Genomic DNA, 23,384 nt, shown 5'->3' with positions numbered 1-23,384 from the left:
GATACTTGTATACCTATAAATTGTTTTTAGCAAAAATATAGAGCAAACTATAATGTAGATGCAGTTTAAATTTGACCCGCTTTCAGCTGATTCAACGAAAATTAGTCTTTTTTAGGAGAGATCGATAAAAGCCTTTAACACCCAACAATTCTGTCAATTATACATTAAATATGGCCTAGTATTTTAGAAAATTGATTTGGTCCAATTTTGAAACAAATATATGGTAGGTCCTTCACAAAAAAGTTCATTTTGGACACTTGAAAAATGGAAAATGATTTTTACATACCAGGAAAATGAAAACTTCCTTAATCAATATTGTTTGTCATTCCAATATGCATCCTTGTGCATAATATTATATCATTTCAACAAACTATGTCATTAATGTGGCCATAAGATTGATAATTTGGCTTGAAAGCCATGGATCTTCACACATGATAGCTCATTTTTAAGAACACTTTTTTAAAATAATTGTCGTATTACAAGTTTATTATTTTTCCTGGCAACTCTGTCACATATAATGACACAATGCAAAGGTTTTCCATTTTTTTGATTTTTTTTATATTTTTCATGGCCATTTCAAAATGCGGTCAAAACAGCGGGTATGACCGTTCCTACCTAGTGGTTGAATCTTGAAAATATTTTGATGTTTCTCTGATTAAGTAGATACTTTTGCAAAATTTGTATGGTGCACTTTTGCAAAATGTTTTTGATAGATGCTTCATAAAATTCCTCTATTTTTAGTACTTGAAAATTATTTTAAATCATTGATTTTTTGAAGGGAAATTTGAAGATTTGCCACAAGTTTGTTTACACTTTGAGGATTTACCCCTGTTTTTCTTGTTGCTAATAATTAGCCACACCTTTCTGAGAGTCTTAATGATTTGCCCCTTATGGACGACATGGAAATATAACACAAAATCAGTGACCAAACTGCCCGAGCCCAAATTAGCTAGCTTCATGTTTGACCGTTCTTGTTTCTCTGTTCGTTCGTATCCCGGCTGCTCGTCATGGCTCGCAGTAGTGTCTCTCGTTGTTGTGGCTCGTGAACCCGCCTTGTTGTGCTGACCACTCCGCTCCAGACCAAGAAGGCCGAGGTCGACGACCAAAATAGGTAAGCCACCGTGGTTGATTCATGTGCCAGGCGCAAGCATCCGTCGTCGTCAACCGACGGCGTGCTCACGTAGTCGGGTTGGTGCCTGGTGGTCTTCGCGTCGCCGACCCATTGGACCGCCTTGCCAAGTGGACATACGATGAAGATCACGCCTGCTCTTGGCTGGGCGTCAAGTGTGACACGTGCACGGGCTGCATGACCTCACTCTCGCTGCTCGCCGCGTTGCTCCCTGGCCGCCTCCTCCCCTGCAACAACCTGTTAGGATCGGCTATATCCCCTGCCTCCGCTCTCGTCCTCACATCTTAACTTGTCTAAACGACAACGAGCGAGCACGCGGAGACGCATCCGTCTGCTTCTCTTTTGGAAGAGACGAGGATGACCTTGGGTACCATGACGAGCTTTTTAGACATATTCCAGTGGGTCCCTACCTCCGGGGGCAAATCATCACCAAATTGAAAAAGATATCGCGAATAATCGATGACAAGGAAAACGAAGGCAAGTCCTCAAAGTGCAAACAAACATGTGGCAAATCCTCAGATTCCCTTTTTTGAACCAATGAGAAATCTTTCCACAGATCGATAACATGGCGTCCATCCATCCATCCATCCATATCTCCAACCCACATCCATCCATCCATCCATCTACAGAAAAAAAACCCACCCGGAGCCCAAACCCTCGCTCACACCCCCCATCGCACCTTCCTCCCAGATCCGGCGCCGCCGCACGTTCTCCTCTCCTCCTCCTCCCAGATCCGGAGCCTCTCCAAGCCGCCCGCGCTCGCCGACGCGACCGCCTCACCGTGCTCTCTCCGTCCCCACCCACCCGCCTCCCAATCCCGATCTCTCTCGCCCCGCTCATGCATGAGAGGTCGTCGGGGCCATCGCTAGTCGCCGCCACGCGCCTCCGCGCCGCCTCCCGGGTCCTGCTGCTCCTGGCGCTGTCCCTGCTCGCCGGGTGGGCGCGCTTCTGGTGGTGCCGCGAGGACGACGAGGGGTGCTCCCTCATGGGGTTCAGGGGCGACGACTCGCCGGCCACCGGAGGCAGCGTCCCCGTCGGCGGGCACCGTGGCCTCGCGTCGCCTCCGGCTACGGCGCCGGTGGTATCTCGGAGGCGGTGCGGGCCAGCCTCGACACCGACGAGCTCATGGCGCTCATGCACGGCTCAGGGGCACGCCGAGTGGAGGAGGGGGAGGGGAGGGGTGGGGGATTTGGTTTGTGATTTTTGGATTTTCGGTCCGAGCAGCGATGGGGTTGCTGTCACGGTCGGAGGAGGTCGCGGTACTGGTCAGGCTCAAGGTGGCGGCGGGGCCGATCAGGCGCGAGATCCCGCCTGAGATGCAGTGGGCCTTCGCCTACGAGATGCTCCAGCGGGTCTCCTGCAGCTTGGCGCTCGGACCCGAGCTCCGCAATGCCGTAAGCGCTCCTTCTCCTCCCTTTCCCCCCTTCAACCCGAGATCCCCTCCGATCCCTGGAATCCCTGAGGCACTCACGACCGCTGATTTTGACCCTTCCTGCAGGTGTGCGTCTTCTACCTGGTGCAAGGTCTGGTTCTGATTCCGCCATGGATCCGATTCCTTGGTGCATCAACGATTGCAAGGCGCAATCCTCCTCCCATGGCAGCGCGGGGCATGCCAGGAGGTCCCCGGCCTCGTCGAGCAGCATGACTTCCAGAGGCACCAGCTCCAGCACATCGACAGGCGGCGGCGTGCACGAGGGGACAGCGTACCTGGAGCCGAAGGTGCCCAACCTGCTTCCTCCCCTGCCCGTGCTAAGTACTGCCACAATCACTGTTGTTTGTCTAATTCAGTTAGCTTCTCTGTCTAAATTCAATTAGCTTCTCTGTTGCTTGGTTGGTTGGATACCAACAATGTAAAAATATTTCTCTGTTAACGAGATGTCAGCTCTTAAGATAAAACATGTTTGGGTGCGAACAGTGAAAATGGACCATCCCAGGATCTGCTCACCAAGTTTGTGTACTGTTGGTACTGCTAGTTTCAGTTACTCAAACAGCATGGTCTGCAGATGCTCATGTACTGCTAGTTTTAGTTAACTTTTCATGTTAAACATCTTGCTCATTGTTGGTTTGAGCAGTTTCAGTTAACTGTTGGTGGAGTACTGTTGGAATAATTTTGGAGTAACATTTTAATGTTGGAGTAATGCTGCATTAGAATCCTATTCTTGATATGTATTGTTGTTGGAATACTGTTAATTAGGAGTAGTTTTAGAGGTAATTAACTGAAACTTCTTCAGTTAATTAGGAGTAGTTTTAGAGGTAATTAACTGAAACTTCTACAATTATTAGGAGTAGTTTTAGAGGTAATTAACTGAAACTTCTACAATTATTAGGAGTAATTAGGAGTAGCAAGCTTTTTCATTTAAAGAATTTGGAGTAATTCTCTTGTCTTCACCTCTTCTCTTCATTTAAATAATTTGTGCAGCTATGAAAAGTGGAGTGCTCTAACAAGTTTTGCATCTGGAATTTTGCTTGTTGGAGTAAAAAAATGTGAGCAGTGCTTGTTTGGAGTAGTGCTTGCAGTAGTAGCAAGCAAACTCTACCAGAGTAAGAGATGAGTGTTTCACAGGTTTACTCTTATCTGTGATATACAGTAGTAGCAAGCAAACTCTACCAGGGTAAGTTTCAGCTTATTGTACTCATGTAGTGGTCTTTATTTATAATCAGTGTCCTATACTACCATACTTGGATTTGGATATGTCCAGTGGGGTTCTATGATGCGAAACTGAAAGAAACGGGATTAAATTGTGAAGCTTTTTTTATTCCACACTGTATAAACGGGATTAAATGTTGCTTCCAAACTGCTGTCCAATTGTTCTTCAGAACCATCTGCACCTGCTGATCTGCCATTGCGGTTGTTCTGTTGTTGCTATTGTAGCTATGGTGCTGGTGATCTGCTGCTGGTGGTGAGCTGCAGATGCTGGTGATCTGCTGCTTGCTGCTGGTGGTAAGCTGCCGTTGCTGGTTATCTGCCACTGATGATGGTGAGCTGCTGCTGCTGGAGAGCTGGTGGTGATGAGCTGTTGCTGCTGGATCTGGATCTGGGCAGATGACCTGGGCGGAGGCGGGGCGGAGGTACAGTGCGGAGATGGGGAGCAGAGGTACAGGATGGAGGTACAGGGCGGAGGTGGGTGGGGGGCAGAGGTGGGAGCGGAGGACGGGGTCAAAAAGGTGGGCGTCGAGGTGGGGGGCGGAGGTGGGAGACGGATAAGATTAGTTCAGGTTCAAATTAGGGATGGGTAACCTGGTCATTTCACCACTTTTTCACCTGGTCGAAAAACTCCCCCAGCGACCTATATTTCGGTACGGAGGGAGTATTTTGCAAGTAGGAGGGTGATATGTTACTCTGAAATACTTGCTTTTTTGTCTCTGCAATTGGCTTAGCATCCTAAATTATTATGCATTTTTTGGTATCCTCCTAGCAAATGATTATTAGCACAACTGAGTTCCAGATTTGTTTTAGGGGATACAGTTTTAGACCTTTGTGCTCTGTTTGCCATTGCTGGGTGCTGACCTTTGGATTGCCAGATGTTCCAAGTTGAGTTTTCACTAGAATTGTTGTTGGCTGTTAGTATAGCAATGCAAGCTATTCAGTAATGTTAAACCTGCTGATTATTAGCCATCTCTTGTTAATTAGTCGAATAAATTACTGTAAAATGCTTCCTCTCACGGTTGGTTCAGTGTTGGTTCTCACTTAGCTTTTCATTTCCTCTCGCGGCAGCAGCAGCAGATGGTCTCTATAACAATGAAGATCTTTGTAAATTCTGTTATTTAAATACCTCCAGTGTTAGTTCGTACTTTTAAAAAAAAATTCTGTTATTTAAATACCTGCAGTGTTAGTTCACATCTTATTCTTATATTTTGTATAGGTGAAGTACAAAGCCAAGTGTGAAGATATGAAGCGTATCAACAAAGAGTAGCATATGTATTGTAATAGAAGGCAGTAGTAGGCATATGTGGGTTGTGGTGTAGTAGGCATATGTGGGTTGTGGTGTAGTGTAAAGATTGTAATAGACAAATCTAATGTTGGTTTGGACGAATTTCATTTGCTCCCTTTGAAATATTGATTGTGAATGTGATTTGAATACCTATGAAATGGCAACTTAACAAGGGGACCAAGTAATGATATTTATTTGAAAAAATTTGAAATTTCTAATGTGTGGGGCTAATTTTGAGATCAACATGACATGTGGGACCAGTACAAATATAAAATGGACAAAAAATAAAATCAATAGAAAGTAAAAGCCCATAAACCAAAATTCGAAAAAAATACTAGAAGTGGGTGTAAATAGGCCAAGGCCCAAAAAGAAGCCCAATAAGAAAAAGCCCAAAAAAATAAAATCAGCCCATGTGATCAATTGAAATGGGTTGGGCTGATTTCAACCATGATGTTTTGATTTCGTCGTAATTTTGCCACATAGGACTGCCACGTAGGACTGGGTTTCATTGTCAGCGATGATTTAGGATTGTCGTAAAGGTTACGACAATCCAGGAATCGTCGTAAAGTTACGACGATTTTGATCAAAATGTCGTGGCTGTTCATTTCTGACGCTCCGTTTCCGACGGTTGGTTTTTCGTCGTGCGATCGTCGTAAATGAAAAACTGTGACGATGTAGCGATGAAAAAATAGCTTCGTGTACTAGCATATTCCTTGTAGTGAGGGCTCCGCCCGAGCTCCACAGAAACGCGATCTAGAGGTAAAACCGTGGAGGTATGTGGTCGGGCTGCCGTGGCAAAAGTTGTCACAAATCAGCCCTAAAACCTCCGTATATACAGGGGGAAGAGGGGGAGCCTTGCCTTGGGGTCCAAGGACCCCCAAGGGGTTCGACCGAGCCAAGGGGGGGAGTCCTCTCCTTCCAAACCGAATCCAACTAGGTTTGGAAGGAGGAGTCCTTCCCCCTTTTTCCCACCTCCTCTTTTTTTTTCTCTTTGATTTTCTTCCTATGGCGCATAGGGCCTTCTTGGGCTGTCCCACCAGCCCACTAAGGGCTGGTGCGCCACCCCAAGGCCTATGGGCTTCCCCGGGGTGGGTTGCCCCCCCGGTGAACACCCGGAACCCATTCGTCATTCCCGGTAACTCCGAAAACCTTCCGGTAATCAAATGAGGTCATCCTATATATCAATCTTCATTTCCGGACCATTCTGGAAACCCTCGTGACGTCCGTGATCTCATCCGGGACTCCGAACAACATTCGGTAACCAACCATATAACTCTAATACGCATAAAACAACGTCGAACCTTAAGTGTGCAGACCCTGCGGGTTCGAGAACTATGTAGACATGACCCGAGTGACTCCTCGGTCAATATCCAATAGCGGGACCTCGATGCCCATATTGGATCCTACATATTCTACGAACATCTTATCGTTTGAACCTTAGTGCCAAGGATTCATATAATCCTGTATGTCATTCCCTTTGTCCTTCGTTATGTTACTTGCCCGAGATTCAATCGTCAGTATCCGCATACCTATTTCAATCTCGTTTACCGGCAAGTCTCTTTACTCGTTCCATAATACAAGATCCCGCAACTTACACTAAGTCACATTGCTTGCAAGGCTTGTGTGTGATGTTGTATTACCGAGTGTGCCCCGAGATACCTCTCCGTCACACGGAGTGACAAATCCCAGTCTCGATCCATACTAACTCAACTAACACCTTCGGAGATACCTGTAGAGCATCTTTATAGTCACCCAGTTACGTTGCGATGTTTGGTACACACAAAGCATTCCTCCGCTGTCAGTGAGTTATATGATCTCATGGTCATAGGAACAAATACTTGACACGCAGAAAACAGTAGCAACAAAATGACACGATCAACATGCTACGTCTATTAGTTTGGGTCTAGTCCATCACGTGATTCTCCTAATGACGTGATCCAGTTATCAAGCAACAACACCTTGTTCATAATCAGAAGACCGTGACTATCTTTGATCAACTGGCTAGCCAACTAGAGGCTTGCTAGGGACAGTGTTTTGTCTATGTATCCACACATGTATATAAGTCTTCATTCAATACAATTATAGCATGGATAATAAACGATTATCATGAACTAAGAAATATAATAATAACTAATTTATTATTGCCTCTAGGGCATATTTCTAACTGTCTCCCACTTGCACTAGAGTCAATAATCTAGTTCACATCACCATGTGATTCCAACGAATCCAACACCCATATATTTATGGGGTCTGATCACGTCTTGCTCGTGAGAGAGGTTTTAGTCAACGGTTCTGAAACTTTCAGGTCCGTGTGTTCTTTACAAATCTTTATGTCATCTTATAGATGCTGCTACTCTGTGCTATTCGGAAATACTCCAAATATCTACTCTACTATACGAATCCGTTTCACTACTCATAGTTATTCGGATTCGTGTCAAAGCTTGCATCGACGTAACCCTTTACGATGAACTCTTTAACCACCTCCATAATCGAGAAAATTCCTTAGTCTATCAGTTACTAAGGATAAATTTTGACCGCTGCTAGTGATTCAATCATGGATCAGTCTCTGTACCTCTCAACAGAGTGCAAGGCACACATCAGGTGCGGTACTCAGCATGGCATACTTTAGAGTCTACGGCTAAGGCATAGAAGACGACCTCCGTCTATTCTCTTTATTCTGCCGTGGTCGGGTTATGAGTCTTACTCAAATTCACACCTCACAACGCAACCAAGAACTCCTTCTTTGCTGATCTATTTTGAACTCCTTCAAAACTTGTCAAGGCATGCATTTTGTTGAAACTTCTATTAAGCATTTTGATCTATCTCCATAGATCTTGATGCTCAATGTTCAAGTAGCTCAATCCAGGTATTCCTTTGAAAACTCCTTTCAAACAACCTTGTATGCTTTATAGAAATTCTACATTACTTCTGATCCACAATATGTCAACCACATATATTTATCAGAAATTCTATAGTGCTCCCACTCACTTCTTTGGAAATACAAGTTTCTCATAAACCTTGTACAAACCCAAAATCTTTGATCACCTCATCAAAGTGTATATTCCAACTCCGAGATGCTTGCACCAGTCCATTGAAGGATCATTGGAGCTTGCATACTTGTTAGTATCTTTAGGATCGACAAAACCTTCTGGTTGTATCACATACAATGTTTGCTCAAGGAAACCGTTGAGGAAACAATGTTTTGACATCCTATGTGCAATATTTCATAAATAATGCAGCAACTACTAACATAATTCCAACAGACTTTTAGCATCGCTACGAGTGAGAAAGTCTCATCATAGTCAACTGTTTGATCTTGTCAGAAACATCTTTGCGACAAGTCGAGCTTTTCTTAATAGTGACTTATCACCATCGTCGTCTGTCTTCCTTACAAAGGTCCATCTTTACTCAATAGTCTTACTACCATCAAGTAGTTCCTCCAAAGTCTACACTTTGTTTTTTTATATGGATCCTCTCTCGGATTTCAGGGCCTCAAGCCATTTGTCGGAATCCAGGCCCACCATTGCTTCTCCATAACTCGTAGGTTCACTGTTGCTCAACAACATGACCTCCAAGACAGGGTTACCGTACCACTCTGCAGTAGTACGCGACCTTGTCAACTTACGAGGTTTGTAGTAACTTGATCCGATGCTCGATGATCACCCTCATTAGCTTTCACTTCAATTGGTGTAGGCTCCACAGGAACAACTTCCTGCGCCCTGCTACACACTGGTCAAAGTGACGGTTCAATAACCTCATCAAGTTCTACCACCCTCCCACTCAATTCTTTCGAGAGAAACCTTTCCTCGAGAAAGGATCCGTTTCTAGAAACAAACACTTTGCTTTCGGATCTGAGATAGGAGATGTACCCAACTGTTTTGGATATCCTATGAAGATGCATTTATCCGCTTTGGGTTCGAGCTTATCAGACTGAAACTTTTTCACATAAGTGTCGAAGCCCCAAACTTTCAAGAAACGACAGTTTAGATTTCTCTAAACCTCAGTCTATACTGTGTCATCTCAACGGAAATACGCGGTGCCCTATTTTAAAGTGAATGTGGTTGTCTCTAATGCATAACCCATAAACGATAGTGGTATTTTGATAAGAGACATCATAGTATGCACTATACCAAATAGTGCATGGCTATGACGTTCAGACACATCATCACACTATGATGTTCCAGGTGGCATGAACTGCGAAACAATTTCCACATTGTCTTAACTGCGTACCAAAACTCGTAACTCAGATATTCATTTCTATGATCATATCGTAGACAGTTTATCCTTTTGTTACGACGAACTTCACTCTGAAAAAGAATTGAACTTTTCAATATTTCAGACTTGTGATTCATTAAGCAAATACTCTTGTATCTGCTCAAATCTTCATTGAAGTAAGAACATAATGATATCCACTGCGTGCCTCAGCACCCATTGGACTGCATACATCAAAATGTATCACTTCCAACAAGTTACTATCTTGTTTCATCTCAATGAAAAACAAGGCCTTGCTCATGTGGTATGATTTGCATGTCACTAGTGATTCAAAATCAAGTGAGTATAAAGATCCATCAGCATGGAGCCTCTTCATGCAATTTATACCAACATGACTCAATCGGCAGTGCCACAAGTAAGTGGTACTATCATCATTACCTCGTGTCTTTTGGCACCAATATCATGAACATGTGTAACACTACGATCAAGATTCAATAAACCATTGTAGGTGATTATTCAAGCAAATAGAGTAACCATTATTCTCTTTAGATGAATAATCGTATTGCAATAAACATGATCCAATCATGTTCATGCTTAACGCAAGCACCAAATAACAATTATTTAGGTTTAACACCAATCCCGATGGTAGAGGGAGCGTGCGATGTTTTGATCATATCAATCTTGGAAACACTTCCAACACGTATCGTCACCTCGCCTTTAGCTAGTCTCCGTTTATGCCGTAGCTATCATTTCGTGTTACTAATCACTTAGCAACCGAACCGGTATCCAATACCCTCATGCTACTAGGAGTACTAATAAAGTACACATCATGTATATCAAATATACTTCTTTCGACTTTTGCCAGCCTACTTATCTACCAAGTATCTAGAGTTGCTCCACCTCAGTGACTGTTCCCCTCATTACAGAAGCACTTAGTCTCAGGTTTGGGTTTAATCTTGGGTCTCTTCATTAGTGCAGCAACTGTTTTGCCGTTTCACGAAGTATCCCTTCTAGCCCTTGCCTTTCTCGAAACTTAGTGGTTTTACTAACCATCAACTATTGACGCTCCTTCTTGATTTCTACTTTCGCAGTGTCAAACATCGCGAATCACTCAAAGATCATTGTATCTATCCTTGATATGTTATAGTTCATCACAAATCTCTCACAGCTTGGTGGCAATGACTTTGGAGAACTATTACTATCTCATCTGGAAGATTAACCCCCACTTGATTCAAGCGATTGTCATACTGAGACAATCTGAGCACACGCTCAACGATTGAGCTTTTCTCCTTTAATTTGTGGACAAAGAATCTTGTCGGAGGTCTCGTACCTCTTAACAAGGGAACGAGCATGAAATCACAATTTCATCTCTTTAGAACATCACTTATGTTCCGTGACGTTTCAAAACGTCTTCGGCGCCTTGCTTCTAAGCCATTAAGTATTTTGCACTGAACTATCGTGGAGTCATCAGAAACGTGTATGTCGGATGTTCACAGCATCCACAGACGACGCTCGAGGTGCAGCACACTGAGTGGTGCATTAAGGACGTAAGCCTTCTGCGCAGCAACGAGGACAATCCTCTTCAAAGTTTGCTACTATCAACTCTCAACTAAATTTTCTCTAGGAACATATAAAAACAGTAGAGCTATAGAGCAAGCTACATCGTAATTCGTAAAGACCATTAGACTATGTTCATGACAATTAGTTCAATTAATCATATTACTTAAGAACTCCCACTCAAAAAGTACATCTCTCTAGTCATTTGAGTGGTACATGATCCAAATCCACTATCTCAAGTCCGATCATCACGTGAGTCGAGAATAGTTTCAGTGGTAAGCATCTCTATGCTAATCATATCAACTATACAATTCATGCTCGACCTTTCGGTCTCATGTGTTCCGAGGCCATGTCTGCACATGCTAGGCTCGTCAAGCTTAACCCGAGTGTTCCGCGTGTGCAACTATTTTGCACCCGTTGTATGTGAACGTTGAGTCTATCACACCCGATCATCACGTGGTGTCTCGAAACGAAGAACCGTCGCAACGGTGCACAGTCGGGGAGAACACAATTTCGTCTTGAAATTTTAGTGAGAGATCACCTCATAATGCTACCATCGTTCTAAGCAAGATAAGGTGCATAAAGGATTAACATCACATGCAATTCATAAGTGACATGATATGGCCATCATCATGCGCTTCTTGATCTCCATCACCAAAGCACCGGCACGATCTTCTTGTCACCGGCGTCACACAATGATCTCCATCATCATGATCTCCATCAACGTGTCGCCATTGGGGTTGTCGTGCTACTCATGCTATTACTACTAAAGCTACGTCCTAGCAATATAGTAAACGCATCTGAAGCACGAACGTTAGTTTAAAGACAACCCTATGGCTCCTACCGGTTGCCGTACCACCGACGTGCAAGTCGATATTAACTATTACAACATGGTCATCTCATACATCCAATATATCATCATCACATCGTTGGCCATATCACATCACAAGCATACCCTGCAAAAACAAGTTAGACGTCCTCTAATTTTGTTGTTGCATGTTTTACGTGGTGACGATGGGTATCTAGTAGGATCGCATCTTACTTACGCAAACACCACAACGGAGATATATGAATTGCTATTTAACCTCATCCAAGGACCTCCTCGGTCAAATCCGATTCAACTAAAGTTGGAGAAACTGACACTTGCCAGTCATCTTTGAGCAACGGGGTTACTCGTAGCGATGAAACCACTCTCTCGTAAGCGTACGAGTAATGTCGGTCCAAGCCGCTTCAATCCAACAATACCGCGGAAGCAAGAAAAGACTAAGGAGGGCAGCAAAACGCACATCACCGCCCACAAAAAACTTTTGTGTTCTACTCTAGAAGACATCTACGCATGAACCTAGCTCATGATGCCACTGATGGGGAACGTCGCATGGGAAACAAAAATTTTCCTACGCGCACGAAGTCCTATCATGGTGATGTCCATCTACGAGAGGGGATTTCTGATCTACGTACCCTTGTAGATTGCACAGTAGAAGCGTTAGTGAACGCGGTTGATGTAGTGGAACGTCCTCACGTCCCTCGATCCGCCCCGCGAACCGTCCCACGAACCGTCCCGCGATCCGTCCCATGATCTAGTGCCGAACGGACAACACCTCCGCGTTGAGCACACGTACAGCTCGACGATGATCTCGGCCTTCTTGATCCAGCAAGAGAGACAGAGAGGTATATGAGTTCTTCGGCAGCGTGACGGCGCTCCGGAGGTTGGTGATGACCTTGTCTCAGCAGGGCTCCGCCCGAGCTTCGGAGAAACGCGATCTAGAGGAAAAACCGTGGAGGTATGTGGTCGGGCTGCCGTGGCAAAAGTTGTCACAAATCAGCCCTAAAACCTCCATATATATAGGGGGAAGAGGGGGAGCCTTTCCTTGGGGTCCAAGGACCCCCAAGGGGTTCGGCCGAGCCAAGGGGGGAGTCCTCCCCTTCCAAACCTAATCCAACTAGGTTTGGAAGGACGAGTCCTTCCCCCTTTTTCCCACCTCCTCTTTTTTTTTTCTCTTCGATTTTCTTCCTATGGCGCATAGGGCCTTCTTGGGCTGTCCCACCAGCCCACTAAGGGCTGGTGCGCCACCCCCAAGGCCTATGGGCTTCCCCGGGGTGGGTTGCCCCCCCGGTGAACACCCGGAACCCATTCGTCATTCCCGGTACATTCCCGGTAACTCCGAAAACCTTCCGGTAATCAAATGAGGTCATCCTATATATCAATCTTCGTTTCCGGACCATTCTGGAAACCCTCATGACGTCCGTGATCTCATCCGGGACTCCGAACGACATTCAGTAACCAACCATATAACTCAAATACACATAAAACAACGTTGAACCTTAAGTGTGCAGACCATGTGGGTTCGAGAACTATGTAGACATGACCCGAGTGACTCCTCGGTCAATATCCAATAGCGGGACCTGGATGCCCATATTGGATCCTACATATTCTACGAAGATCTTATCGTTTGAACCTTAGTGCCTAGGATTCATATAATCCCGTATGTCATTCCCTTTGTCCTTTGGTATGTTACTTGCCCGAGATTCGATCGTCACTATCCGCATACCTATTTCAATCTCGTTTACCAGCAAGTCTCTTTAATCGTTCCATAATACAAGATCCCGCAACTTACACTAAGTCACATTGCTTGCAAGGCTTGTGTGTGATGTTGTATTACCGAGTGGGCCCCGAGATACCTCTCCGTCACACGGAGTGACAAATTCCAGTCTCGATCCATACTAACTCAACTAATACCTTCGGAGATACCTGTAGAGAATCTTTATAGTCACCCAGTTACGTTGCGACGTTTGATACACACAAAGCATTCCTCCGGTGTTTGTGAGTTATATGATCTCATGGTCATAGGAATAAATACTTGACACGCAGAAAACAGTAGCAACAAAATGACACGATCAACATGCTACGTCTATTAGTTTGGGTCTAGTCCATCACGTGATTCTCCTAATGACGTGATCCAGTTATCAAGCAACAACACCTTGTTCATAATCAGAAGACCCTGACTATCTTTGATCAACTGGCTAGCCAACTAGAGGCTTGCTAGGGACAGTGTTTTGTCTATGTATCCATACATGTATATAAGTCTTCATTCAATACAATTATAGCATGGATAATAAACGATTATCATGAACTGAGAAATATAATAATAACTAATTTGTTATTGCCTCTAGGGCATATTTCCAACAGTTTCCCCCTCCGGCAGGGTGCTGGAACGGGCCCCCGATTGGTTTATCGTGGCTCTGGGGGCTTGCGGCGGCAGAACTCCCGATCTAGGTTTCTTTCTCGGGGTTTCTAGATTTATAGGAGTACCTGGCGTTGGAATCATGTCAAGGGGACTCCCGAAGGGCCCACAAGCCAGTGGGCGCGCCCTGGTGGCTGCCTCGGGATTCCTCTCTGGTATTTTTTTGATGTAGTATTTTTTATATTTTCCAAAAATATTCTCCATAAATTTTCAGCCCATTTCGAGAACTTTTGTTTCTGCATAAAAAAACGACACCATGGTAGTTCTGCTGAAAATAGCATGAGTCCGGGTTAGTTCTAATGAAATCATACCAAAATCATATAAAATTATTGTAAACATGCCATGAATACTTCATAAGTTACAGATACGTTGGAGACGTATCAACATGATCACATGAAAAACAATGCATCCATGTATATATGTTTAGCCAATAACACTATATGAATGCATACACATTCTTGGGGGATATGAATACTGAAATCTTTGACGTCTTTATTGGGCTTGATATAGTGTTTCACAAAAAGGTGTTGATAAATTTCCTAAGAGGCAGCAATTCATGTGCGATGAGCGGTTCACAGGTCATCAGTGCGAAGATCAATTGCGGGATTTTTAGATCAGAATGTGACATATGTATGGAGTAGAGGATAGTATTTAATAACCAAACTTACTCTTTCAATGTTTTCAGCATCAACACCACATGGAACATGTTTTCATAGGTTCATCATGTGTGCGCACATGTAGTATCCATATTGGTTTGTCCCTTGTTGTTGGTGAGGACACTTAATTTTTTCGTACTGTATTAGTCATTTGTTTTCCGTGTTAGGAACAACCTAACCGATGTAAGTTGTTTCTTTATTTTCTTTGGAGAGAAATAGAAAGAGGTTTACTTAAAAACTTGAACATCTGACTAGCATTTTCTGAAAATAACGGATTTCGTTGTCTTACCGAAGAAACGATCACGTGCTCGAGAGGTAGATGGCGGTCGAACTTTGACAATACACTTCAAATGAAGATGCATTTTCACATACTCAATTCTTGAACCAGATATGAACACAATATATGAACATCAAATAATTCAATACCTATCCATGAAATCGTGAAGATCATTCAGATCCTCAGGCTTATTTGACTCTCTGAGAGAATTCAGTTAGTAAACCGTGTTGTGTTTTGGAACAATGACCACCAAGATCTAGTGCTGGCTATATTTTAAGAGAACCTTGAACTTACAAACTTTTTCGAAAACTGAAAAACGGTCAACGTATCCGTGGTTGTATATTTAACTTACCATTCATGATATGGCCACATGAAGAATTCTACTACGTGTAACTTAAACAAGATAATGGTTACATGATCAATGGAATCATTGCATGTAGCATTATTACGTAACAAAATGTTGTTTGCAAATCAGATCTATGAAATATGCATGCACCCTAAGTGATCTTTGTGCCGACATTCCCCTGAGAGCAATAGATACAATTAGCTTTTTCATATACAACCTTGTATGGAGAAGTTGATTAGATTTTGTGAAGTATTTACAACATCAAGCATTTTATAAGAGTGGCAGCAAGCTCGGTGAAGTTGAAGAAGAGATGAAAGTCCTTGAATTCCACATTGATGGTACCCTCACGGTGATTGAAATGCCTATTGTTTTAGTGCACTTCTAGAATGTGTGTATCTTTTGTTTCTGACATTCTGTCCATGCAATATTTATGTAACTTGCTACAACTGGAACTGCACTGCTCATAGTATTCGCCAACAACAAATGGATGGCCATGCTTGTATTTGCATGCTTCATATGGGTCTTCATCAGCCATCCATTGGTCTGCTCGAAGAGTCTGTGTTGTAGGATGCTCTGCTTCTCAGCCCTCCCGTGTTTCTGTCATTTGTAATGACAAATTGCCAATTTTATTACGAAGCTAAATATAAATGCAATAGTCTTTGTAGTACATGATGCACATGGACAGTGTTTGAATGAGATTAAATCAATAGTGACACGCATGTACATTCTCTTGTCAAACATGCTAATTTGTTCAAAACTTCTGCTTCTGCACCCTATTATTTACTTAAGTCTGAGAATCTGTTTACTTAAGATTTCCATGTTGTGTTGATGCTAGCCATGTTTCTGTGCATAATTAGACCTTGCTCATGTTCAATGAAATGAAGTGCATCATGTCTACTACCATGATATAAATTTTCATGCCATGATAAGTCTCGTAGCATTATTTTCTTGCTATCAATATGCCTTCAGGTTAAAAGAGTTTGTGAAAAATAGTTTTTTGCACTAAGTCCCTAAATGATGTGTTCTATAGTCATGTTGTGAGATTCCTACCATGTGAGCCGAACAAATTTATAACATATTGCTACTGGTGTCAATTAAAATGGCACTCACAATCATAGAACCGTGACAATGGTTTAATCACATCGAGAATCAAAAAGCACAGAGGAAGTGTGTGAATCAGACCTAATATAATAGATGATTTCTAACAACGAGAGTTAGGCTAACCTTCTTTGCACGTCCCAGAACCTTCCTCCCACTATGCCTAGATTCAAAATCTCGAACTTCTCGGAGGAAAATTGATGTTGATCATGAACATGCACGTCTTCAGTTAGTCTGCTCCATTCCTTGGAAGTGATTGTCCTAGGTAGCTACAAGATAAATAAATGGCTCAAATAGACCTGCCTCTTTAAAATCACCAATTCCAAACCAAAACCCTAAGCCTAGTTGAGCCAAAGAGAAGAGTGACGAATACCAGGCTGGTGAGAGATCCATCATCGGAGATACCGCTTGAGATGTCATTCGAGAAGACCATGGTGTGTCCGCGGCGTTGGATGTTAGAGGGAGAAATGTGGCGGCGGTGCCACGGGGGGGGGGGGGGGGAGGGGTAACATGGGAAATGTGGCCTTTTGGGGGAGAGTCACACATTTTGGTGGTCGGCGAATTTTTTCGCTAGGTGCAAGGAAACTTGGTGTGTAAAGATTCACGAGACACGATTTCTCTGCTTTCACCGTGGGCGATGATATATAACATACAAAATTTCGCCCCTCCCCACGTATTCCCTGGTTATAGAGATTCACCAAACACAGTTTCTCTGCTTTTAGCGTGTGCAATGATATAGAACCTACAAAATTTTGCCCCTCCCCATGTATTCCCTAATTATAGCGCATGTCCACGCCATTGCATAATTTAACACAAACTGCTAACTTAGGTATACAAATTAGAGGACACATAGCTCGTAGTTACTAAATCGAGAAAGTTCACTAAATAATCAAGCTACTTGAACTAGACATAGTTCTAACACAGGACCAACTCTATAAACAAAGTCTACTAGTACTATGCATAATTTTAACAAAGATGCCTCGCCGATGCTCAATGAGATGTCGACGACTTGTCCGGGCGACTGATATGTCTCCAACGTATATATAATTTTTTATTGTTCCATGCTGATATATTATTATTATAGAATACTTTTGGGGTATTTATTTAACATGTTTTATTATTTTTAGCACTAACTTATTAACCCAGTGCCTAGTGCTAGTTGTCGTTTTCTGTGTGTTTTACACTTTTCAGGTTTTTCATACCAAACGAAGTCCAATTGCCATGAAACTTTTTGTTGATTTTTCTGGACCAAAAGGAGACCAAGGAGCATCGGAAGAAGGTTGGAGGCCTCACGAGGGGCCCACAAGCCAACAAGTCATGGCTTGGGGGGGCACCCTAATGGCTTGTGCCTCCATCGTGGCCCTCCCAACTCTGTTCTTTGTCTTACAAATTCTCATCTACCCTTAAAACACGAGAGGGAGTCCCGAAATACTTTTTGCACTGCCACCAGTCTTTGTTACGACGGGAGGCCATTTGGAGCTCCATTCTGGCACCCTGCCGGAGGGGGATCATTCATAGAGGGCCTCTTCATCAACCTTGCTGCCCTCACAATGATGTGTGAGTAGTTCACCGCAGACCTCTGGGTCCATAGTCAGTAACTAGATGACAATATCTCTCTCTTTGATTTTCAATATAGTGATCATCGCATCTTTGCTTTAATCCATATGATGTAATCCTTTTATGCAGTGCGTTTGTTGGGATCCGATGAATTGTGGGTTTATGTTCAGATTATTCATGATAAATATATGATTCACCTCTAAATACTTATATGATTATTATGCGCATGATTATGATAGCTTCATAATTCTCTCCGATCTATTGAAATAGTTTGACCAACTAGTGTTGGGAACATTGCATGGGAAATATAATTTTTCCTACGCACACGAAGACCTATCATGGTGATGTCCATCTACGAGAGAAGATTTGGATCTACGTACCCTTGTAGATCGCACAGCAGGAAGCGTTAAGAAACACGGTTGATGTAGTGGAACGTCTTCATGTCCCTCGATCCGCCCCACGAACCGTCCCACGAACCGTGCCACGATCCGTACCACGATCCGTTCCGATCTAGTGCCGAACGGACGACACCTCCGCGTTCAGCACACGTACAGCTCGACGATGATTTCGGACTTCTTGACCCAACAAGCAAGACGGTGAAGTAGATGAGTTCTCCGGCAGTGTGGCGGCGCTTCGGTGGTGGTGATGATCTACTCCCGTAGGGCTCCGCCCGAGCTCCGCAGAAATCCGATCTAGAGGTGGAACTATGTGGTTTAGGGTTGAGTTGCACGTGGCAAAAGTTGTCTCAAATCAGCCCTAAAAGACCACTATATATAGGAAGGAGGGGAAGGAGGCTTGCCTTGAGGGCCAAGCCCTCAAGGGGTGCGCCGGCCAGGGAGGAGGTGAACTCCCACCCAAATTCGGTTTGGGGGAAGGAGTCCACTCCTTCCTTCCCACCTCCCCTTTTTCCTTTTCCTTTACTTTTCTTTTGGTATTTCTTTATGTGGCACCATGGCCCCTTAGGCTGACTCCACCAGCCCACTAGGGACTTGCTCCGCCACCCTATAGCCTTGGGCTCACTCCCGGGTGGGTGGGCCCCTCCGGTGAACTCCCGGAACCCATTCATCACTCCCGGTACACTGCCGGAATTGCCCGAAAGTTTCCGGTAAGCAAATGAAACCATCCTATATATCAATCTTCGTTTCCTGACCATTCCGGAAACCCTCTTGACGTTTCTGATCTCATCCGGGACTCCGAACAACGTTCGGTAACCACACATATAACTCAACTATACTAAAACATCGCCGAACCTTAAGTGTGCAGACCCTGCGGGTTCGAGAACTATGTAGACATGCCCCGAGGCACTCCTCGGTCAATATCCAATAGCGTGACCTGGATGCCCGTTTTGGATCCTACATATTCTCCGAAGATCTTATCGGTTGAACCTCAGTGTCAAGGATTCATATAATCCCGCATGTCATTCCCTTTGTCCTTCGGTATGTTACTTGCCCAAGATTCGATCATCGGTATCCGCATACCTATTTCAATCTCGTTACCGGCAAGTCTCTTTACTCGTTCCGTAATAGAAGATCCCGTGACTTACACTTAGTCACATTGCTTGCAATGCTTGTGTGTGATGTTGTATTACCGAGTGGGCCCCGAGATACTTCTCCGTCACACGGAGTGACAAATCCTAGTCTTGATCCATACTAACTCAACGGACACCTTCGGAGATACCTGTAGAACACCTTTATAGTCACCCAGTTTCGTTGTGACATTTGATGCACACAAGGTATTCCTTCGGTGCCAGTGAGTTATATGATCTCATGGTCATAGGAATAAATATTTGACACGCAGAAAACAATAGCAATAAAACGACACGATCAATATGCTACGTTCATTGTTTGGGTCTAGTCCATCACATGATTCGCCTAATGATGTGATCGAGTTATCAAGCAACAACACTTTGCACATAGTCAGAAAACCTTGATTATCCTTGATCAACTGGCTAGCCAAGTAGAGGCTTGCTAGGGAAATTGTTTTGTCTATGTATCCACACATGTATCTATGTTTTCATTCAATACAATTATAGCATGGATAATAAACGATTATCTTTAAACACGAAATATAATAATAACTATTTATCATTGCCTCTAGGGCATATTTCCAACAACTAGATGGACATTTCTTCGGTGAGAGAGGTGCGTTGTGGTAGGTTCAAACTAGCGAATTTCTATATCCCAGTGACGGGGGGACAAGATGTATCTTTGTGTTGCTACTACTAACGATATGACAATGGGTTTATTCATATTTCTTGAGTTTACTTTGTATACGTCATGTCAATGTTCTTCACGCATTACTCTATTTTACTTAATACTCTAGATGCATGCTGGATAGCTGTTGATGAGTGAAGTAATAGTAATATGTGACGCCCTCGATTTGACCATACGCTAAAGATACACACAATGTGTATGACCAAGATCAAGGACTCACGGGAAGACATCACAACACAACTCTAGACACAAATTAAAAAGATACAAGCTTCATTTTACAAGCCAGGGGCCTCGCGGGCTCGAATGCAGAATCTCGAGAAACACACGAGTCAGCAGAAGCAACAAATATCTGAGTAAAGACATAAAACAAGATAATGCCTTAGATAAGGCTAGCACAAAAGATACACCGATTGAACGAGGGGAGGCCTCTTTCTTGGGAACCTTCTAAAGTGCTCCCTGTCATCAGCAACCTCCACATAGTAGTAGGCACCATCGGGATTCACCATCTCTTGGGCTCCATCATGTGGTCACGACAATTGTATCAAGGGGAAAAGGGGAGCAAAGCAACGGTGAGTACTCATCCAAAGTACTCGGAAGACAGACATGACAACTATACTAAGTATCCATCAATATCAAGGAAATGGGTTATATCTGGACCGACTGCACCAATGCGAGAATAGAGAGAACGGGCTAGTCCTATCAAATACTAGCATCTTGAGTGTCTTGCACCAATAGATGAGAGTAGAGCGAGTAACACACCCAGAGATTCTTCCTCGACTCCCTAAGAGAAAGCAATCCCGGAGAAAACATTCCAGTTAAGTAACATGCCAAGTTTTATAAGATCGGGGCGCAAATCCAAGTCATCGTCTAACCGTGGACACCACTATTCGAATAGATAATTTTCATCCCTGCAGGGGTGCACCACAGTACCCAACACGCTCTATAAGCTCCAGCCGGACACACTTTCCTAGGTCATGCCAGGCTCAGAACATCAACATGCCGCAGCCCTACCGAGTCTCAATAGAGAGGCCAACACTTAGGTCTAAATCCTAAGCGCAGGGGTCATGGGACCATCACCCTTTGCGCTCCTGCACGATGCAAGGGTGAACGAGGTCAGTCCTGGGACCTCTTATACAAGAATGATGCTTATGTGGACCACTCGGTCGCGCGCCGCTACACTGGTGATGTGTGAAGAGCTTCAGCTGATACCACGACCTCGAGTAACCATAACTTCTCCCACGTGAAGGTTAGCGCGAAAAGGTCTCCCAACTAACTCAGTTCAAATACCCAAATCACATTAGCATTTTAATTAACACTAAGGTGACGATCAACAATCCATGATACGTGGTCCCGTCGCCGCATCTTGAGGATGTGTGGCAAGGGCCAAGAATGCCCGACCACGTCTCGTCACATTCACGCGGGAATCCACCCGCAACACAGCTCATCATGTTACCAGTAGCAAGGCCAAGTAACTGTGTGGTTGTAATATCAGAGGGATCCAAGGTATCACCCTTGATGGATTCCGAATGATGTAAGTGTCAAGGTGGCGAGGGAGGAATCACCCTCGATGCACCAAGCTTGATGGGTTTTATGACAACTTCGTTATCAGAGGTGGTGAAGGAGGAATCACCCTTAGTGAACTACCGCCGGTCAACACTAGAGCACTAACATCAGAGTACGTAACGAGGTGTCACCCTCGATACTCACTAGTAGCTCTGCAGAGTCATACAACTAAGGGGAGCATGTGAATGATGTGACGTGTCTTGGTTCGTCGATTAGGTGATCAAGACTTGGTGATAAAAGCGGGGCAACTGGACTAAGGGGTCAATGCGGATCACTGATCCACCTATACTAGACAGTTAAGGCGTGGTAGAGTAAATAGCAGTTCATCAAAAACAAGCTATGCATCAGAATAGGAGCTATCTACAATAGTAGTAAAATCTAATGCAAGCATGAGGAAAAAATTGGAGATATAGGGGTCAAGGGGGGGCTTAATTGCCTTGTTGCTTTGCGGTAAAGGGTTGATCATCACGAGGGTAGTCGTACCCGACAGCATCGTCAGTATCGGGGTCTACCAGAGAGAAGGGGAAGAAACAATAAATATAACTCATAGAAATGCATCACGATGCATGACATGGCAATATGTAGTTCTAGGCATGAGCTAACGCGGTATTACACGTCATCGATGGATCGAGAAAATATCTGACAATATTTCACTCGATTGTGGCTACTATGGGACACGCAAAAACGATGGAAAAAATTCATGTTCGCTATGCTAAGTACGCGTGACACACGAATGGACAGCGTATCCGGGTTTGTCTCGTTTTTCTGATCAACTTTCATGTATAAAATATTTTCATCCGGATTACGGATTAATTTATAATAATTTCTAAATTTTTAATAATTATATATCAATTAAATAGATTTAATTAAATTCAATAATTTAAATATGACATCAACATGATGTCATGCTGACATGAGTAGTCAATATTGGGGTTGACTAGTCAAATGTGACTAGTGGGCCCCATCTGTCATGGACATTTTTAATTAATTTTAGTTAACATTAATTAGATTAATTAGGGGGTGGGACCGAAGTGTCATTCATGGTTTAAATGAAATTAAGTATCAAAATTAATTAATCCATTTTAATTAGTCTAATTGGGCTCGGCCCACTTGTCATACACTTAAAATTAACATTGGCTAATTAATCTAATTAACCCTGATTAAGTTAATTAACTAAACACTTAATTAATTTAACAAATTATATACTTTTATTTTAAACATTTAGTGGGGGTGTTGGCCCCTATGTCATTCGTTGTGGAGGGGCCCCACTTGGCAATCGTCAAGGGCCACATACACAACACACACACACACACGTGCTAGGCCGCTCGGCCATGGCCAGCAACAGCAGCTGGCGAGGGGAAGGCGAGGCCATGCGCGGGCCGGTGCTATGCCAGGGGCGCGGTGGGGAGCGGCGGCACCCACGACGGTGGACGGAGGGGCGCGATCGCTAGAGGGGCAACCAATGTGGGGGCCAACGGGGCGGAGCGGCACGGCGGGGTAGCAGCGGCGGCATGGCGGCAACGAGGTGGGGGGGGGGGGCAGCGGGGCGCACATCATAGGGGGTGCGCAGAGTCGGTGAGGTGGGCTGCCGATGGCTCGCTC

The sequence above is a fragment of the Hordeum vulgare genome, chromosome 3H (assembly GCF_904849725.1).
Source record: "Hordeum vulgare subsp. vulgare chromosome 3H, MorexV3_pseudomolecules_assembly, whole genome shotgun sequence".
NCBI classification, from domain to species: Eukaryota; Viridiplantae; Streptophyta; class Magnoliopsida; order Poales; family Poaceae; genus Hordeum; species Hordeum vulgare.
The sequence above is the reverse complement of the archived record's forward strand: the minus strand, read 5'-3'. Positions refer to the sequence as shown.